This window comes from Polypterus senegalus, chromosome 7, assembly GCF_016835505.1.
Source record: "Polypterus senegalus isolate Bchr_013 chromosome 7, ASM1683550v1, whole genome shotgun sequence".
Lineage (NCBI taxonomy): Eukaryota > Metazoa > Chordata > Cladistia > Polypteriformes > Polypteridae > Polypterus > Polypterus senegalus.
In genome coordinates this window covers 160,477,008-160,490,210 of record NC_053160.1, presented here as the reverse complement: position 1 = coordinate 160,490,210, position 13,203 = coordinate 160,477,008, and the positions used below count along the sequence as shown (strand labels likewise).

At 36.3% G+C, this 13,203-nt stretch overlaps 1 protein-coding gene across 5 annotated transcripts in view; it reads right to left on the bottom strand.

Annotated features, from left to right (window-relative positions):
* The window catches only part of LOC120532941 (spindlin-Z), an 89,283-nt gene that overhangs the window by 60,810 nt on the left and 15,270 nt on the right, over positions 1–13,203 (bottom strand). For 2 of the 5 annotated variants that reach the window (XM_039759444.1, XM_039759441.1), the window contains exon 2: positions 91–171. The exons of the other annotated variants lie outside the window; for them this stretch is intronic. The gene's annotated coding sequence lies outside the window, so the exon portion shown is untranslated. The remainder of the gene's footprint in view (positions 1–90; positions 172–13,203) is intronic. 5 annotated transcript variants of the gene reach the window in all.

Genomic DNA, 13,203 nt, shown 5'->3' with positions numbered 1-13,203 from the left:
CCACAGAGTGCATCATTCATATCTAGACAACCCTTTGTTTTCCTTGTTTGCATTTTATACTTTTACGGTTATGAAGATTATTTAACTTACCTGTTAAAACTTAAAGTATCAGGAGGACTGTGGTGCTGATGCACTTGTTCTCTGTTGCTTGTGGTGAAACCATGGGGAAGACTACATAAAGCAGAAACAAAAATAAACAAATAATAATAAAAATTAAAAAAAAAAATCTGCTGATACGATGGTTTCTGCACATGCCTCACAGGATGCCAAATGAGAATTGCCTGCCCAGCACACACTCAAGCAGCCGGTGACAGCGACATCCTATACATGCATGCATTCTGCTGGTACTCCATTAACTTATACTAGGGATCATTTGGCTGTCAGTAGTAGCTATCAGAGGTGAAAAAGAGGGAAATACACAAATTGGTGTGACTATTGTCAGGGTAAATTTGAAACAGTAAACTAATTCTTAGTTGAGAAGAAACAGAATGTTTCTTCTAAAGACAGACACATTCTCAAATTCAGCACTTCTTATCAACAGGAGATTTAGAAATTTTAAAAAAGATGTTAGTGAAAACTGAACTGTCTAGACATTTCAACAAAATTTCTCCACGGTGAGGGTGTGATTGTTTCATGCAGACAGACTGACATGGCTCTTGCAATACACACCAAAAATATGATTGTGAGACTGTAGTCCAAGACTTTTGTATCTGTACATACTGTGACTGTACAGTACAATAAAGTGCCCTTGCATGCAAGAAAACTTGAGGAAACATCAGCTTCACTAAGGATATGTACAGAGTCAATAAATCTGTCTAATCAAAATCTAATTCTCTATTAAAAATTACAGCTGTAGTGTTTCACTGTGTGAATATTTTTTTTACTTTTGCTATTGTATTACAGCGTATTTTGACATTAGGCAGTAGAGCTGGGCGGTATGACCAAAATTCTATATCACGGTATTTTTCTAAATTATACCAGTTTCACGGTATTCAACGGTATTCTTTCCCCCATGCATGAGTGGATGTTAACCACATTTTCCACTGCAATTACTGCAGTAGACTAGCTAAGAATAACCTTTCCATTATCATGAGCATTGTACAAAAAAAAAACAAAAAAAAAAACAATTTTAACGTGCACACAAGTATATATACAGATTTGCATGGCCCCATAAAGTGATAGTTTTCAAGGGGGTGGCATTAATGAAGAGAAGGAATCGCACTGAATGACAGTTGCAGTCAAAATATAGAACCTTTTTACTGAACACATTTTGCAAACAACTTAAACTATAATTTTGACAACATATTTTAAACCATCCAAAGAGGCATTTAGACTTAGTAAAATATCCAGAGGTGCTTGTCAAAAGTTGTATTGCACTGTACATGTCTTAGAAAAGGAATAAATAGTAAATATTTTTTGTAAACCAGCTACACTTTCTGTTAATGTTAATAATCTCTGTCCATTGACATGTTAGTGACTTTATCATTAAACTGCAAAATATTTAAACTAATAATAACAATAAAATAAATAATAGTGCAACTCCCAGTAATAATACTATTACTTTAAGACTTCAAGCCCAGATGCATTACACAGTATTCACCAAATAAAAATAAAACAAGTGCAACTTGGTGATGACATCTTTACCAACTGAACCATCATTAAGGCAAATTGCATTAATATGGACCTTGCTTCAAGCTAAGCTATATACATAAATAATAAAACTGCAATTTGCATTTATAATGTTATTTATGGTATAGCCCTACGGAATCGTATTAGGGAAATGGTGAAGAAAAAGAAATACGGACACAGGGAAGAAAAAAAAAACAAACTATATGTCGAGAATAAAGTCGACATGTTGACTTTATTCTCGACATTTCCACTTTAATTTTGACATTTATGTCAAGATTAAAGTCGCCATTTCCACTTTATTCTCATAGTTTTTTATAAATAAAGTAGAATGTCGGAAACTAAACTTCATCCTAAAATCAATGTTTAATGTACTAGATTTTCTCAAACCCTGTCATAAGTTAATGTAGCACATTAAATGCTTTGTGTCAAGTGTTCCCCAACCCAGTTGTTAATCACTATGCTTCTTAAAACTGACTTCTTTCGCATTAAGAGGCGGCGCCGGCAGCGATCACCGCACAGAATCCATTCACTTCATGATATTCCTGCTTTCTGAAAATTTAGAATGCTAAAGATATATACTTGATATTTTCATGATGAAATGCATTAAAGCATGTCTTAAACATGCACAGTAGTGTGGCGGTAGTGCTGCTCCCTCGCAAGTATGTTTAGTGTAGAGAACTTTATGGCAGATGTTACGAGGTTCCAAAAAACGGGATGTATGAATGGGTATTGCACAGGTTTAACTTAAATATTGTGTAAATGTTGGATTCGTGATCTGGCGGTTGAAGACACGAATACAGAATTTCAATGGACGATTTTCTGAGCGGGCTTTATTTATTTTCCACATAACCAATCGCCACATGATAAATGTCCTTGTGAAATTAAAACTAGTTATAAACTTAAGACCACGGAGTGTTCAGAACTTTAAAAAAAAAAAAAAATCTTTCTTATACAGTACATGTTTAATTATGCCATTCATTCAGGGTTGCACCCATCCCAGCAAGCATTGTGTGCAAGGCAGGAGCAAATCTTGAACGTGGCCCCAGCACATCACAGGGTAAATACAAGCAATACATACACTAGCAGGGTTAATATAGCATAAAAAAACCTGCCATCCTACATGACTTTGAAAGGAAACCGAAGCACACCGTGTAAACCCAACCAGAAAAGCATGTAAATTCAAAGCAGGGAACACCCGGGACCCCATTGCTGTGAGGCAGCAGTGCAACCTCCATGCCACCGTGCCCCCACATGATTAATACATGCTTTAATGCATTTCATCATGAAAATTATATAAAGTGTTTATCTTAGCATTCTAAATGTTCAGGGAGCAGGAATATCATAAAATTAAATGTATTCTGTGTGCTCAGTGCAAGAGGAAGTCAGTTTAAGAAGCACGTAGAGATTAACATGGCTCATGGAACAAAAAGTAGTTAATGTGCTACATAACTTATGACGGGGTTTGAGAAAATCAAGTAAATTTAATATTCATTTTGAGATGAAGTTTAGTTTACGATGTTCTACTTTAATAACAAATTACGAGAATAAAGTCAACCTGTCGACCTGGAGAGATCTTAAAATGGCGGTGCACAGACGCTTCCCATCCAACCTGATGGAGCTTGGGAGGTGCTGCAAAGAGGAATGGGTGAAACTGGCCAAGGATAGGTGTGCCAAGCTTGTGGCATCATATTCAAAAAGACTTGAGGCTGTAATTGCTGCCAAAGGTGCATCGACAAAGTATTGAGCAAAGGCTGTGAATACTTATGCACATGTGATTTCTAATTTTTTTTATTTTTGATAAATTTGCAAAAACCTCAAGTAAACTTTTTTCATGTTGTCATTATGGGGTGTTGTGTGTAGAATTCTGAGGAAAAAAATGAATTTAATCCATTTTGGAATAAGGCTGTAACATAAAATGTGGAAATAATGATGCGCTGTGAATACTTTCCGGATGCACTGTATGTATAGTATATACCGGAACTATATGTATATACAGTAATATACTGTATGTTTGCTTGCTTCTGTGCAACTTATATTTAGGTTTTTGTTACATAAACTCTGTCCCCAAGCTTTTCTCCGGAATGCACAGAAGAGTGGTTGTGAAAGGAGGATGCACTGTCCTTCCAAACTTGGAGTCGTCATATTTAGGGAGATTGACTTTAACTGACAAACTCATAATTCCCCCATCCCCCAATAAGTTAAAACTTTGTTAGCTTAAATCTCCCTTAATATTGATCCAAGACATGTGAAATTTCAGTTCCATGGGTTACTCGCAAGACTAAAACAGCATGCTAAGTTTCATTAAAATCTGGGATGATGAAGTCCAAAAGTGAGACTATTTGACAAAGAATTAACCTTCTGTAAAATGGCTTTTGTTGATTGTCATTGCAAAATGCAAAGTCATTAGGAAAAGCAGGAGTTTATCTAATACAGGAATGTTTTACTCATGTGCAATTGTATATAACAAGTTCAAGAGTAAGCAGCTCCAGTGACCTAATAATAATATTACTTATTTTCCTGGTGCTGCGGTGGGTTGGCACCCTGCCCAGGATTAGTTCCTGCCTTGTGCCCTGTGTTGGCTGGGATTGGCTCCAGAAGACCCCCGTGACCCTGTGTTCGGATTCAGCGGGTTGGATAATGGATGGATTTTCCTGGTGTATTTATCTAAGGTGACTTACAACACTTCAAATACAATTGGTTACATTTCTGTTGTGTTTCTAATTGGAGCACAGACAGATGTGACGTACTAATGATCATATAGTGTCAAGATTTGAAACCACATCATCATGTTTTGAAATCCAAGGTCCAAAGCCTTAACCACTACACCATACTGCCTGCTAATATTAGCCTTTAGGGGAAAAAATGCAAATATGGCACACATAAAGGTTCTTGGTTATATAGTAGTTCTGATAAATTTGAGTAACTGATGGCACTATAACTGAGGTCCATTATCTTATGAAATTGCCCAGGCCTTGCAGGTACAGTGACATGCAAAAGTTTAGGCATCCTTGCTTAAAATGTCTTTTACAGTGAATAGTAAAGAAAGAAAATGATGAATTTATCACCAAAAGGTATAAAATTAAAAATGACACATTGTTTTACACAAGATTAGTGTATTGTTTTTGTTTTGTGCAATTGCACAGTGAAAAAAAAAGGACCACCATGCAAAAGTTTGGCCACCCCAAGGGTCCGATAACCTCTACCAAGCTCTCAGACCTTAAGCTCATTAGAGTTATGGCTTGTGCACATCATCGTTAGGAAACCCCAGATGATGCAAACTGCAAAGCTATATAACGTCTCTTGACGCCTCAAACCTTGTCCCTAACAATCAGCAGCTATGGGCTCCTCTAAACAGCTGTCTAGCACTCTGAAAATAAAATAACTGATGCTCACAAAGCAGCTACAAGAATACAGCAAAGTGTTTTTGGATAGCTGCTTCCTCAGTTTGTAGTGTTAAGAAAAGGCACTAAACAGGAGTTGTGGAGGTCAAGACGAGGTCTGGAAGACCAAAAATCTTTCTGAATGAACTACTCACGGGATTGTTAGAAAGGCAACCTTACTCCTATTTGACAGCCAAAGACATTCATGAAGATTCAGCAGACTCTGTAGTGGTGGTATATTGTTCTAGTGTGCAGTGACACCGGAACAAAAGACTTTCATGGTAAAGACAGCATAAGAAAACCTTTTCTGCATCCTAACCACAAAATTGAGTGCCTGAAGTTTACAAATTAACATCTAAACAAGTTTGATGCATTACGGAAACAAGTCTGATGGTGGATGAATTTAAAATAGAACTTTATTCACAATGTGCAAACACATATTTGGCGTAAAAAAGTTCCAAGGATAGAACAATAAAGGTGGATCAATCATGCTTGGGCTTGTGCATGCAAAGTGTCTCAAGAATCTTGCAGGATTAGAAGCCTTTTGCTAGGATGAAAGGGGCGAAAATACCCCAACTTTAAGAAATGAAAGACTACTGAATGAAAGCCGGCTACAAAAAGCGTTTACAAGCTATAATACTCGCCAAAGGGGGTGTTACTATGTAATGACTATGTTGGATGCCCAAACTTTTGCTTTAGACCCTTTTCATTTTTTTGTTACTTTGTACTTGTGAATGATGGAAATAAAAATGTAATCTTGCTCAAAATATTAAAGAAATGTGTTCTTTACCTTTATGCCTTTTGGCGTCCAGTTCATCTTCTACCTACAGTACTTAACTATTCACAACAACAGATATTTTAATCAAAGATGCCTAAACTTTTGCATGCCACTAACCATCCCCTTAACAAGAAAAAAAAACATATGTAATAGATACTCCCAATTTTAATTTTTCAAATCAGTTATCTTCTTTTATACTCAAGTTTGTTCCTCTCTCTCCCCACTTGTGGGGTATTAATTAAAAGAAACACACAACAACATATGCTATGCAGCACAACACAAATTTACAATAATTTATATTTTAGTCACCTGTCACTTTCACAGCATTACTGACAAGTACACACACAGTATACATAATCAGACTGGAACTGAAACTACCAACAAATCAAGCAGAAAAATAATGGGGGAATATTGACAGGTGGCCTGCAGAATTTCTAACCTTAAAACCAAAATCTCTTAAATCGGGGCCCATTAAATTGGCAATTTACTGTAAAAGTCTATCAAAATCACATTTTCTTGATGAAAGATATGGTCAGGACAGTAAGCAAAGGGGTAGAAAACCTAAACAATTCCACAATTGTTTGTGAAGAGGTAGTTTTATGAGCTACAGTGATGACACATGCTTCATAAGCAACCATTCTTTGTTGGTGGTTTAACATGCAAGTTTAACCAAAAAAAACCAAAATTCACTAAAAACATTTAGTAGTTTTGGTGATTCAAATACAGATCTTTTTCAGTAGCTCAGAAAGACTTCATTTACACATACACCTCCAATATTACATGCTACATACATTTATTAAGATAATACAAACAAAGCAGACATGTAATTGAGGTTTTAGTGCATGCTGTCATCTGTGAACAAAGATATTTGATACATTGTTTGAAGCAGTGCTCACAAATGTGGTTGCTCAGAACTGATCAGATTTACAAGATAGATGGCAGTTGATGCATTTTTTCTATAATAAGGGTTACCATTCATGTTTTAATTTGTCTCCGTGGTTTGGAATGTAAATCAGTAATCACATCTTGCATCAAACAGACAGCATCAAAGTCATTCCCATACTATTGAAATATGTGGTGAATTAGCATTCATTGCTTTGTTCACATTTTAGCCCATGTACTGAAAGACAGTCCTTTAGTAAGCGGTTTTGGCAACCCCAAAGTTATTAACACATTAGATATATTTTATCAAAAAAAATGTTTGCATTCTGTTCAAAATGTGCCTTGCAAATTGAGTTCCATAAAGGCCTATTAAATGTGAAAGTTTTGAAACCGTAACTCTCAAGTTTAATTTTAAAATGAACACTCAATTTGCCATTATATACTAGATGGAAGTATCCAGACAGGTTTGACTACTACAGTATCTTGCTTTTTTACTTGCTGTAGTCACTGCACTGACTCTCTATGTATGATGGTAGCATGCCCAGCAAATGAATGACATCCCATCCAAGATTCTTTCCCATGTCCTGCTGCCGGGAGAGTCAACATTCTCCCCACAACCATGAACTATAAACAACAGTGTCTTCTGCAAAGAAAATTTAGTGGTTTCATTTGAGTATTTACCAACGGCACTACTGCTACAAAATTACTTAAAAAGGAAATATTCATAACTATTTCTCACACTGCACTTTTTTTTTTTAATAAATTCATGCCATATTTAATTTAATTTTTTAGAGCTTTGGTATAGCCATAATTTAAAGGTACCACTCACAGACTGCTTTAGGTTTATCAACAGTAAACGTTTGGTGCACTTTATGATAACCTAGCCGCCAACTGTATATCCCAATTTTCTTGCGACTCTCCTTCACCGATAAACCAGTAAAGATATTTACTCATTGTTCACACCCTCAAACCAAAAGTTTTGTTCAGCTAAATATCATGAATGTCTTTTGGACAATTAGGAAATACTGAAGTCTCTTCACACAACCTTCATACCCAATGCATTAACTTGTATGGTCCTAACCAGCCATATCCACTAGAAGACTGTTGCTGTGTGAACGTTAATAAGGTAGCCCCCAATTGCAACCTATACTTTCAGTAAGGGCAGTCAACATTTTTTATATTTACTTTATATTGACTTGTTGCAGACATTTAAATTATATCATTGCAAACACAAGTTAAACTTTGTCATATTTGCTTCATTAGAGTAAAAGTTTTTAAAAAATAACTATTTGCAAACCACCTGTACAGAATAAATGTTGATTATGCAGCTGCATTTAATTGATACTGTTTTTGTGCATTGTAGCAACAGTTTTAGTCTTTATTCTGATAACTTTACTGAACATTCCTTTGTGTAAGTAATTTAATTATTTATTAACCTATTTATTTTACTAGCCATAGTACCTGTTTACAATGTTTTGAAATCTAAATAATCAACAAACATCAGCAGTAGCATCTGAAGTGCACAGTGCAATGTATATGTCTTTTTCATAGGTCTTTTGGAATGGAGGGTGTAAAAGCCATGTTAATGTTTGTGATGGTCCACCTTTTGGAATGACCAATGCAATACACTTTAATCTTAAAAACACAAAGGCACAGGTGGATTTAATAGTTGCTTATCAATTTCAAAAAGTAATTTTTACAGTTTTTCAATTATATTGATTGCTATTTTGCATAGTCCTCTGTCAACATACCTGTTAAGCAATTGTTTAAACATTAGAATTACCAGAGCCTACGAAAAAAACTCGTAAATCTGGCCCACCTTCTTACCTCTCCATCAGCATCTTTTGTCTTCTAAATGTGTGGATAAGCCCAATCAGCAAGCAGGCTGCTATACCAACCAACCAATCCTGGCTGGCTGGCTGGCTGCTTGTGCTATAACAGGCTTGACTTGGCGGCGATCAACTCACATGTACTGTGCAAGGCATGCACGGGGGCCAGTGAGAAAATAAGAATGTTCTTTGCTCACCTTGCAGAGGAACTTAGTCATCGCTTCTTACAAGAAAAGGTGATGGATAAAGCAAAAGAGCATGCAACATCGACAAGCTTCTGTTCCAAGAGCGCCACTCCCTTCAGCCTCTTCCGTGTATTAGTAACTACAGCACAGAGAGAAGTGTGTACACTGTAACAGGTACACATGTCGTAAATGTAGAAAGGACGGTCCTTGGGTGTGTTGGAAGTGTTAATATTTTAATCTGATGATTACGTATAGCACGGGACTGACCTCTCTGTATTATTCTTTCCTCTGCATGTCCCGGAGTACAAAAGAAACACCCCATGCACCCAAAAGTGGACGCTGGCAAAAGCGGAAAAAACAAACAAAACGCGGTCACTGATTACAAGCGCAAGAAGGCGTGTGAATAAATATGAATACAGTGGAACCTCAGGTCACGAACGTCAAGGACCATGTACAAATTGGGTTACGACCAAGAAGTTCGCCAAACTTTTGCATCTGCTCACGACCAGACACCCGGGTGACGAACAAGCCAGTTTCCCTTCCGGTTCGCACGTGTTCATTCTCTCCCTATGCAAGGAGAGAGAGAGAGAGAGAGAGAGAGAGAGAGAGGGCTGGCTGCGTAAGGCCAAGAAGGCAGTTAAAGAATGCACTGGGCTTGTTTTTAAAAGAGACTGATTCGAGCGTTGTATTTAATGGACTTTTTTCTATTGGATTTTAACCTCCACTTCAGTTTACAGCGATCGGTTTGTAGCGTGCATCATTTCAATGTTACTTTTCTTGGTTGTTTATTAAATTACGGATTTTTCAAATGTTCATGTTTTTCCCTGTGCTTAAAACTCATTTAAAAAAGTGTTTACAGCGAGCAGTTCCTAAGGCTATAGCGTGAATTCTTGCAATGTTACTTTTCTTTGTTCAAGGTTTTCTCAGTGTTATTCAATGTTGTTACATTTAGTTTACTATTACGCTGTGCATTCTATGATAGAATGAACTATTTTTGTGCTTAAAAATCTTAAAAAATATATATATTTACATACAGTTCGTACGGTCTGGAACGGATTAATTGTATTTACATACAATCCTATGGGGGGAAATCACTTCGGGTCTACAGTTACAGTCTCCACTGTAATATGAATAATGTTGCATCAGTGCCACAATGTTTTCTGAAATGTAATATACAGGTCATAAAATGAGTTATTCCAAATATCATATACAGTGGTACCTTGAGATATGAGTGCCCCAACATACAAGTTTTTGAGATACGAGCTGTCACTAGGTTGATTTTTTGTCGAGTTACGAGCCAAAATTCTAAATACAAGCCATCAAAGAGCTTGTCCCGCACATTCCGAGGAACTGCCGACAGAGGAGTTGACGGAATTACAGACGCAGCAACATACGGAGGTTCTGCAGGAGATCGGTATCACGGAGGAGGTTATCTCTTAAAGTAAGATAAAGGAAGTGTTTGCAATGTGGGAAAAAGTTTTGAACTTTAAAGAAAAGAAACACCCTGAAAAAGTTACAACTGATCATACAGTGGCGATATTATTATTTCATGTTTAATGACACTTGCCTAACACTTCACTTTATTGAAAAGAAAGAGATCATGCAGCGGCACTATTTAATGACACTTGCCTAATGCTTGACTTTATTGAAATGAAAGTGACTGTGCAGCGGCGCTATTTAATAACCCTTGCCTAACTCATTTCAGAAACATTCTAAAAGGGGAGGACTAAACAAAGCTCCTTGGACAGGTTTCTATTGAAACGCCCTGCGAATGAAAAGTGACGAAAGCGTGGCAAAAAAGAAAAAAAACTAGTGAAGAAGAAAATTAAGTTAACCAAAAGTGAAGTGAAAGAAAAAAACATTACAATACGCTAATCGGCTTCGCCAAAATCTGTTTATTTCTTTAGATTCTCTTATGTATTAGGTTTTATTTTGTTTGTATACAATATTTGTTCATTATAAATACATTTTTCTTATGTTGAAAAACATTTAACAAAAAGTTGGGGTGGTTTTTTGGGGGCTGCCACGAATTAATCTCATTTCAATTAATTTCAATGGGGAAAATTGATTTGAGATATGAGCATTTTGACTTACAAGCTTGGTCAGGGAACGAATTAAACTCGTATCTCAAGGCATCATTGTATACCTATGTCTGTTTTATTGTCAGTGCAGCTTTGACATCATGGACCATAAGGTGTATACTAATTCAGAGTGTGCAGGAACACGCAATAAAACTGAATAAAAAAAAAATTCAAGTGACGGTGAGATACGAAGAAGGCAGATTCACCAGCATTTGTGTGTCAGCTTTTATCCCTCCAGATCACAGAATTTCCAGTTCCATTAAACACCACTCACATCTACAGTTATTCCCAGTTTCAGATAAATAGTAACAGCGTCAGACCTTTTCCATAGTGTTTAATCATGATTGTGACTGGGAGGTGGTTTCAAACTCACGACCTCCGGATTATAAGTCAGAGGATCTTACCGCTGCACCACAGAAGCTGTCGCATTGTACTTGCACCTTTTGTTAAAGTGTTTACTTGATATTTGGCCATCAGCCTTTATACATTATACAGTTCATGTCTATATTTTGTTATTTAATACTAAAACATGAAAAACGTTTGTTTTAACGATGGGTTTACATAGATTGTTGTAGACACAAAATACACATCAAATTATTTCCCCTTACAATTGTGGGTAGCTCACTCCCATTAATCAATCAAGGCAGGAACTGGGAGAACTTCTTGTCTGTTCTGAGCCGGTGGGGGGGGGTTGTGGTATAGCAGGCTGCTTCTTGGGCTTAGACACATTTAGAAGACAAAAGATGCTGATGGAGAGGTGTGAAGGGATTTAAGGTGGGCCGGATTTACAAGGTTTTTCGTTGGTTCTGTTAATTCTAGTATTAAACGTACATGAATTAACCCAAAAAATTTAATTGTGAACACCTAAATATAATTTAAAATGGATGGATGGGTTGATAGAACTGAAGCCATATTAATTACATTTGGGGATGAAAGCAAAACCTCCCTTATCAGGGAAATGCATGGGGTTTTCACATTCAGTCAAGCTATCTTGCTGAACTTATGTTACCTCATTTAGCTGTAAAACACTACAAGTTAAAAAACCTGCAACTCCCATGCTAGTGGTTGTATCATGCATGGATGAATCCCAAATTTTTATCTGTCATCTCACACAATTTTGTTTTCCAAGTAGCAATAATGTAATGTTTTGAAAAAGTGGAATCTTTCTACTTTAGTAAGTTAAACTGTGCATGGTATTTAAATAACATGGGACTTCTGCAATGCTGTGTATTATTGCACCCTGACAGATCTGCTCATGAACATATCCGCCTGGCAAAGTGCCCAACTATAATAAATTTGAGAATCACTTAAAATACTAAGCAGAATCATGATTGGGAAAAATGGAAATAATGGTGCAAAAGAATATTTATTTTAGGGCTTAAAAACTGGCACAGGACTGCGGGTATTGTGCACAAATTAAGTAATTCCTGCAAATTCAAAATTTTAATGCACAAATTTCTCACATATTTAGTTAGCAATTTTTCTTGGTTGTTGCAAGAATGTTCAAGGTCTTTTTAATATTACTATTTTATCATTTAAATTCTTACTTATGAATCAATTTATTTTTTTATTATGCATGCTTTGTTAAGCTCACATGTATATGTTGTTAGTTACCTCCAGCAACTGCTCTTAACTGAAATATGAAGCTGCGGAATTTGGCTGTTTAGTGGAGCTGTGAAATAGCACTGCAAAAGTCAAAGACGGCACATGGTGCCCTTTATTTAAACTGTGATTTAGAACAAAATAAACTTTGTTAAATTGAAGGCTAAAACAAGCTGAAGTATATTCTTGAGTTAAAATCAAAACAGATTCCAGAAATTGTTTGGTGAATTTATATTCAGTTTCACTCCTTTTTATTTGATAAATTGACCACTGGCTATTAGTGGCGAATTGGTTCTTTAAAATGTTCATGGTGGGCTGACTGCCTTTAACACTAGAATTACCAGAGCCTACGAAAAAACTCGTAATTCCGTCCCACCTTAAACTGCTTCTTAAATCCCTTCACACCTCTCCGCCAGCGCCTTTGTCTCTTAAATGTGCTGATAAAGAGAAGCTTGGAGCAGCCGGCTATTCCATCCCCCCATATTCTAGTAGTAGATGACAAAATGTAGGCATAAACTTCAGCTTGATTGAGTATCTGGGAGTGAAGTGGAGTTTTAGAGTGGAAATAATAGATCGTTATTTGGAACACACGCATTTCATGTCTGTTCCGTTTCTACAGTAATCTGTGTCAACACATTGTTAAAACAGAAACGTTTTTTATATTCTAGTAGTAGATGACAAAATGTAGGCATAAACTATATAGTGTATGAAGCCTTAAGTCCAAATAGCAAAGAAACATTTTCACAAGAATAACACAATTGCGCTTTTATTCAAAAATATATACTGTAGAAATGGAACAGACATGAAATGTGTGTGTTCCAAACAACGATCTATTAT